Source organism: Solanum stenotomum, chromosome 2, assembly GCF_019186545.1.
Source record: "Solanum stenotomum isolate F172 chromosome 2, ASM1918654v1, whole genome shotgun sequence".
Lineage (NCBI taxonomy): Eukaryota > Viridiplantae > Streptophyta > Magnoliopsida > Solanales > Solanaceae > Solanum > Solanum stenotomum.
The window spans coordinates 58,685,688-58,694,578 of NC_064283.1; the positions used below are offsets into that span (position 1 = coordinate 58,685,688).

Here is an 8,891-nt window from a genome sequence, read left to right on the forward strand (position 1 = left end):
CATGTATCATCTAAAATGCAGTTAGCAGATGTATTAACCAAAGGGTTAGGAAGGACTCAACATGTTTTTTACTGTCCAAGCTTGGTGTGTACAATATGTTTGCACCATACAGCTTGAGGGGAGTATTGAAGACACAACAGTTAGTTAGAGATTAGATGACGTGGCAGTATAGTTAGTTAGGGAATCAAGTTAGTTATAACTGATCCTTTTTTGTTAAGCTATTTGAGAGAGATGTATATATGTACATGTAATGCTCAGTTGAGATTTTTCAATTCAATACACATTTTTTACTTTCTGTATTGCTGATCTTCTTCTTAGATTAGAGTATCAGAAACCTCCATTAGAGGTGTTAATAATTTGAACCATTCGTCGATTAAAATGTTTTGAAATTATAATTTTAAGATAAATTATTTCACCAGAGTAAGATAATCAAAAGTTTGATGAGATAAGATGAGATATTCATAATTAAATTATACTATTTGGTTAACAACACAATTTTATTCTGAAATAAATTTATAACCTTAATCAGACACCATATAAAATTAATTCCAAACTTAAATTCAAAAGTATTCATCACGAGCTTTTAATAATTAATATACCAGCAAAAATAGGGTGTCAAAATTTATATAAAAAAAATAAAATGATGAGTTGTTATGAAAGTGATATCCAACCCTTCCATGTTTAATTAATCTACAATTGATAATACTAAAATAATCTAGTTGACCTACATATAGCAGACGTTAATAACTTTTATAGAAGAGTGTCACCAAATTTATATGAGATAAAATATGCAATTATTATTAACCAGGGTTAAATAATATGTGAGAAGACAGATATTCAATATATGCATATACTGATTTAGCGTAAAGAACTGAACAAAGATAACTTGTGGAACTATAATAAAAGAGACATTTAGTGCAATAAAAAGTCGAACGAGATGTGAGAGTGGCGATCAAGATGGGAGAGAGGCGAGAGAGGGTATATATATATCATACCAATTGTTTACTTTATTTAATGTGGAGGTCATTGTAATAATTGAAAAATAGAATAGTGTTTAATTAACCATAGTATCCTTTCTTACGTGGCTACTGTAACGACCCGATTCCGTCGTTAGCAAAAAGCCAATGGGGAAAGAATTGGGGCCATAAAACTTTTTGGTAGTAACTTGAGAATTCCTAGCCTAGTCCATATTTGGGCGAAATCGGAGTCAGTGAGGTCTAGGAGGATCTGGTAGCGAATGAGATATCTAATAATGAATTTGATTGCATGAGCAGATAACTAAGACGTTAAGGAACCCGTACAACTTTACGGAATTGAATTCGGGTGACTAGAACTCCCGAAACTGATCTTAGCGTAAAAGGGTATTTTTTGAGTGTCATGGGATGGAGATGTGTTGTGAAATGGGAGCTTGGTATTCAAATTCCAACATTCCTGTCTCCTTGCATGCCGTTGTAGCAGGATGGATGCCGCTGTAGCGGGATGGGTCCCATTGTAGTTTGACAGACGCGACTTAAGTCAGAAATAAAACCCCAAAAACGTTTTATTCTACATTTTTCGACTTTGAGAGCTAGGAGACGACCCAGACGAGTTCTTGACCCTTTTTCACCATTCTTGAGGCTAAAGGTAAGGTTTTCACTCCCTGAATTCGTGTTTCGATTCGTAGAACTTAGTTTCTTGGGTAATTATCGATGGGGGAGGGTTTTGATCTGGGAATTATGGTCGAAAAATCCCTAATCTGGGTATGGGGATCATGGGTTTGGTCTAGGGTTATTGAGTTTGTTATAATCCGGATAATTAGATCTTTGATTGTTGATCCGTGCGTATAAATTGTTGTTTGTAGACCTAGAACAAGCGAAAAGAATCCAGAAAGGGAAGATTCAAGTGCCTTAGGGGATTCAAGTTTGGATTCGAGGTAGGTGATGGTTGTGATTTCATGATTGTGTCATATATGTTTATCTTGCTTGATTATGATACATGTATGTATGCGAATGTTGCATTATTGATCACATTATTCGTAAATGGGGATGATTGAATAATTGTATGCCATGAAATCATGACTTGATTGTATGATTGATAGAATGTACATTGTGGCTTGTTGAATGGATCGGGTGTTGCCTTCTGACACACTAACTTGGATTGGTTGCCACGTTCCAGCATAAACATTGAATTGGGTACCACGAACGGTACACTAATAGTTTGGATATGGGTTCCATGAGAGGACCATTGTCTTGACATAACTGTATAATTGAGAATTGTGAAATGTTCTGTTGTTGTAAATAATGTTGATAATGTATATGTTGGGTGTATGTATGTTATTATTATGTTGTGATGGCTTATGTATGTTGCACTTAGTGGGATAGTTGTGTGATCCTACTAGTACACTGTGGTTCTGTACTGATACTGCACTTGCTTGTTCTTTGTTGAGTACAGGACATCTTCAGGCGGCTATTGATAGACTTCAGCTATGTGACTATTGAGTGTGATCAGATTCAAGAGTGAGCCAATTCTTTCAGGCTGTCATGGATCTTTCTTGTTTAAGTCCACTCTTTTCGAACTCAGACTATTTGTTTAAGGTGTTTGCTTAGTTTCGAGGTTGTACTCCTTGTTTTTAGATTTGTCGTTAGTAGAGTTTCGGTACAATGACTTTCAGGTTCTAGGGGTTGTTCTTCCGCATTAGTTTGGCTAGTTTATTTAATTAAACCTTAGGAGTTTATGGGAACTCTATATAGTCTCTGCATTTAAATATGTTTCTGTATCTTTAAATGCCTCAGTTTTATGTTAAGTTGTTAGTTTGGGTTATAGTAGTGGTTCTCCCACCGGAGGATGAGTGTGGGTGTCAATCACGACGGTCTGGGTCATGACAACTACCTATTTGTTGACTTGTTTATATGTTGACGAGTATCATGAACTCACATTATTATTCTTATATTCCCCTTTCTATATTTATCCTCTCATTATTGAATATTCTGAAGTCTACCAAAAGATAAAAACCTCTTACATTATGCAAAATCTATTGTTATGAGTTTATAATTAGATCAAATTTTTTTTTGGTGTATTCTTTAAATTTCAAGCACTTCAACAAATCAATACTATTTTAATATCACTATATCAACTTATCAAATTGAGCGCAACTATTTCAATATCATTATATAAGCCTTTTTAATTCTTGATCACATTTTATTATTCTAACTTTATCTTATATTTTTATCATTAAAATTTTTCATTGTTTACATTCTTACTTCATAAGGATTGCATACATCCTACCTTTTTGAGACTTCACTTCTAGGATTACATTGAGTATGCTATAGTTATTCAATTTATATATGACAACTAAAAACAATAAGACCTCACTATAAAGTTTGGCTTTAGGCCCCCAAACTTGTTGAGACGGTACTGGCGGCAGTTAAGTTAATATCATTGCATCTAGAGTCGTTAGAACCTTTAACGATATTTATATACATTATAGATTATAGATAATCATATTATATTATTATCGCTAAATATAATAACAATAATTATATTACTATGGTTAAATAGTGGGAAAAAGCCCAAGATAGTCTCTTATCTTTGGGTTAGACTCAAAATCATCCTTGTATTTTTACATGGAGCACTAATCCTCATGTTTGCAATATTATTGCACTTTTGATCCTTTCCTAAACTTTTGCGTATTTTTTCAATAGTAATTTTGTACATAATTTTGTGTATGGACTATTCAATCGTTTTATATATATATATATATATATATATATAATAGAAATAATAACTCTATGTGAGAGAAAGTGAGAAGAAGAACACGTTGTTTTGTTCAGTTGAAATATTGTTGCAGCCTAACTAACAACCTACCTTTGATTCTCAAACTATATCAATTTATTGTTGAAATATGACGTTGCAAGAAAATAATTTTATATACTATTGTACGTGAAATCGACGTGATGAACTTCTTGATTTTAATTTTAAAAAGACAAGTTTGACGGCGACCCAAAAGTGATGAAACCACCGTCAAACTTATTTTTTTTATTATTAAAATCGAGAAAGTCATCACATTGATTTCATGTGCAATACTTCTTTTCTTTCAACGTCCTATGTCAACAATAAATTGATTTAGTTCGACAAGCAAAAATTGATTTAGTTTAGCTGCAATAATATTTCTACATAACAAAATAAAGTGTTCATTTCTCATCTTATGTCACATGGAGTTATTAATTCTTCTGAATATATAAAAAGATGATTGAGCATTCCATTCATAAAATTTTGGACAAAATCAATGTTAAAAAATAGGTAAAAGTTTGGGAGTGACTAAAAATGCACCAGTATTGCAAACATAAGGGACTATTATTGCTTCATGTGAAAACCAAGAATGACTTTGAATTTTAACCCAAAAATTAGAGACTATTTTAAGCTTTTTCTCATTAAATAATTATTGAAATTTTTTGTATTTATTATAACGTGATAATTGATTTTGAATGTGAACACCCAAATAGAGATAAGCTCTTAAAAGTCTTCTCCAGCTCACATGTTCTCAATTAATTAATCTACAAGTTGGCATTAGATTAGTCACTTATTTGTAAATGTGAAGTCAAAATTAATTATCTGACCAAAATAATTTTAAATTAAATTCAAATTTATATGGACCAAACTCAATAAATGTTTACATGTTTACACAATCATCTCCATAGTATAGTACTAAATTTGGATGATAAAAACAGAGGTTACATATTTTATCGAAAAACATCCCTATTTATCTTTTATCTTGATTATTTTAAACTTTTCTCTTAATTTTCTGACCAACAAACTTGTCAAAAATATATTTATTTCCCCGTTTGTTATTTGACCAATAAACTTATAACGATTATTTTGTACCTTGCATCTCTTTCTTTTTTTCTTGTCCGATCAAAGTTTAGAGAATTTAGCATCAATCAACATAAATTCATATGAACAAGTTATGTCCTATAAAATATAATTTGTGTCTTGTAATTTTTTTCCTGATTGAGTCGAGCAGAGGTGAAACAAACCTGATTTCCAATACAAACACTGATATATATTGTTATCGCTGAATATAATGTAAACTTATGGAGTAATCACCATCTAGAAGATGCAAAAGGATCAGGAAGAAGAAGATACAGAGAGAATTATAGAAGAAAGAGAACTCATTCTCATTAAGCTGAAAGCATCTTAAAAATATCTTTACAATGCTATGTCTATATAAAGGAAAGTTACTGTGCTAACTAACTCTAACAACTTTCTAACCTTCTAACTGATTCTAGAATAATTATCTTGTGAACTGCTCTAATCCTAGCTGTCATAAATCTAACCAACATATAAGTTACAACATATAACACACACACACAACAAAGTAATAACACACTAATTACGGATAGATTAACATAGAAGAAGGTAACTAGAAGGGGATGAGATACTAGAACAGAGAAAGGGGTTGAGAGATAACTGAAAGCCAAAACTTCAACATAATTTGCATAACCGTGCTTCTAACTCCTAGTCCTTTTTAACAAATGATTATTGAGCCTGGATCCCAAATAAAAGCCTCTAATAGCCCATAGGCCCTTACGGAGTCAGCTTGGTTCACAACAATAATCCCGCCCTCAAAAAGAACCTTGTCCTCAAGGTTCGAGTGGAGCAACCGTGCATTACAATAGTAAATTTGTCCAGGCTGGAAGGTGAGTCGAGAGCTACTGCTTTAGTGTTAGAGTGAAACCAAGAGTTGCTAACCTTAAGTACTGATAAATCAACTCCAGTGAGTGCCCTTTGTAGATTCTAAATTACCAAGATGAATAACACAATTGCACAAACACAGAGATTGAAGTGCGACGTGAAGTTTGCAATTTTAAGAGATATCTATGCATATGTTCATGCAAAATTGATAACTGCGGTTGAATTGGTGAGATTAGTTTCAATTACTACTGCTGCTTTAACTAACAGAGGCCTTAGAAGCATTGAAGAGCAACCGGTGGAACATGAAGGCCTGACCACTGATGTAATTACAGGAGGTGTGGCTTGTGTTATTCATCTTGGTAATTTAGAATCTGGCTTATATTCAAAATTACAAATATTTATTCAAAATTACAAATAAATAAATATAGCGTTAACTAAATATAGCAGGTAATTTGGCTTATATTCAAAATTACAAACTTAAATATCATTTGAATGACCTGATACTGTTGTGATCCACCATGACTTCATAAGGGCCTATGGCCTAGACGCGGCAAATATGATTGATCCAGTTGATATTATTGGGCCGAGTAAAATGTTGGAGATCGAGTTTTATATGGGATCCAGGCCCAATTAGCTATTGTTAAAAAGGTCTAGGGATTAGAAAGAACGGTTATGCAAATTATGTCGAAGCCTTGGGTTTCAGTTATCTCTCATCCCCTTTCTCTGTTCTAGTACTCATCCCCTTCTAGTTACCTTCTTCTATGTTAATCTATCCGTAATTAGTGTGTTATTACTTTGGTGTGTAAAAAAGTCAGTTAATGGCCTGGTAAGATAGTAAGTCCAATAATTATGCATCATTGGTGAGAAACCATCTTCAGCGAGAGAAGTAGGAAAATCAGTTAATGACCACAATGATTGTACGAAGCTACCAAGGCTTATTGTAGGATGTGTCATTTTTCTGCTCTCCAAACTTGCATCAAATTTCAAATTCATGCATTGAGATCTGAAAGCAAACAGTCCCCTGGAGTTCTTCTCCCAATCCTTATTCCGAGTGTTCATTTCCAAGTGGGTGTAATTGGAAGATTAGAAAGCAAAATGGAAAAATGCACACACCATCGTCGTCCTGGATCCCACACTTGAGTCATATAATTAACATATGCGATGAAGCAAAACGTGTCAATAGATCCCAACAAAAGTAATGACTTAGTCTCATGTTCCAAGAAAAGTTCAAGAAGATACATGTCTTCAAAGGACGCAGATTTAATTTGTTGTTTCGGAGAGCCAGAATCCAAAGAAATTGATGCAATATACCTCTCTGACATATCTCTTTGGGGACTTCCATGAAACTGTTGGATTTCCCTGATGTCAAGATCTATATCATCTTCATCAGACATTTGAATTTGATCATCTAATGGCCCCAAGGTATTCACCTTGGGGCAGTTATTTAACATTTTGTCGAACATCTTATGCGCATCAGTTTTGGTCGGGTATTCAGATTTCTCATCAAAGTTCTGAGGCAACAACGAATTGGATGGATCGCTCCTTTGTGGATGACATGGTGAAAGGATATCTGGATCACTGAAACCTGGCGAAATAGCCTCAAAAAGACTTGGTACTCAGTCACAGTGGGTACCTGCTAGATATTGGCCAAACGACCTTCCTGTGATTTGAGATGTCATTTGCGGAAGTGAATTAACACTTTCGCAGCGAAGTGTTTCCAATCTACCAATTGTTTGTTTTGGAAAAGCCATTGGTACCATGTCAACGCTGCTCCGTCAAGATAAGACAAGGCAAGAGATAACTTGTGGTTTTCTGCAATTTCATAGAAGTCAAAGTACTGTTCAGCCTGGGAAATCCATAACTCTAGATTCTCGCCACAGAATCGTTGAAATTCTAGTGTGCTAGGTTTACTCGCCGGAAGGTTTCCAACCAACTCGTGTAATATTGAACGAATTTCTGCGAGATCTTTCGACCAAGTGTCCTTCATGACCTTAATTGAATCTTTAATTGTTCGAACTATTTGATCCTCCATTGAAGACCTCTAGATGAAAGCACCAATGAAACAAACCCGATTTCCAATACAAACACTGATATATATTGTTATCGTTGAATACAAGTTACAACATATAATACACACAACAAAGTAATAACACACTAATTACGGATAGATTAACATAGAAGAAGGTAACTAGAAGGGGATGAGATACTAGAACAGAGAAAGGGGATGAGAGATAACTGAAGCCAAAGCTTCGACATAATTTGCATAACCGTTCTTATAACTCCTAGTCCTTTTTAACAAATGGTTATTGGGCCTGGAACCCAAATAAAAGCCTCTAATAGCCCATAGGCCCTTACGGAGTTAGCTTGGTTCACAACAAGAGGCGGATCCAAGTCTCTATGTGCCAAGTAAACTTATAGATTAATTTGACTTTATGCTTCAGTTGAATATTCATCTTTTAGGTCTATATGCATTAATAAGATGACAATTTATGCATATATATAAACTAAAAATTTCTTGTGCAGGGGTTATGTTGATCTTCTCCGTATCATTTCAATTTTATCACATGTCCCCAAAGGGGCAAAAATTTATTGTATTAATTTAGATGCTCTTGTTCAAAGTTGAACTCAAGACCAACAATAAAGATTTTTTTCTCACATAATATCTGAAAAATCTTATTAGCTCAGTTGGTTGGTTATTTGAACTCTCACCTTATTGGTGATCTCCTTTCCTACCTAAGGTTTCTTATGTGTTAAGTAAGGTCAAATTCAAGAGCACATTTGTAACACCCCATAACTAAAAAGAACTAGAAAGAAGTGAAAAAGTGGAAATAGTCATTTTTGGAAAGAATATAAAAATCTGGAAAATTTGTTAAGTATGTTATGTTGGATTTTTGGTCAACTTCAAACGATCATAAATCCTAGATCAGGATGAGTTAGGTGTGTTTCCAGATATCGTAGGAAAGATCTTGGAATAATCTTTCCAACGCCACCAAGTTTGTGTGATTCTAAGTTTGTATGAATGAGATAAGACCATTTGAAGTTGGGTTGTTCAAATAAGGAAAGTTTGAAACCGGATTTTGGAAGGGTATTTTAGTCTTTTCCTTAACCAATTATTTTAATCCATTTTTAGGAGTTTAATTGAGGTCAAATCAGAATTTGGTCAGTTTAGAAAATTGGAAATCTACGCTAGGGCTTGGAGAAAGGAGAAAAGAGGAGAAAGA

General features: G+C 33.9%; 1 non-coding gene and 1 pseudogene across 1 annotated transcript; both read right to left on the reverse strand.

Annotated features, from left to right (window-relative positions):
* Window positions 1-6,725: 6,725 nt before the first annotated feature.
* On the reverse strand, window positions 6,726-7,702 carry LOC125856141 (uncharacterized; annotated as a pseudogene).
* A 450-nt stretch (window positions 7,703-8,152) lies between these two features.
* On the reverse strand, window positions 8,153-8,250 carry LOC125857310 (U6 spliceosomal RNA). The gene has a single exon (XR_007445636.1). It is a non-coding gene; the product is annotated as a U6 spliceosomal RNA (small nuclear RNA).
* Window positions 8,251-8,891: the final 641 nt, after the last annotated feature.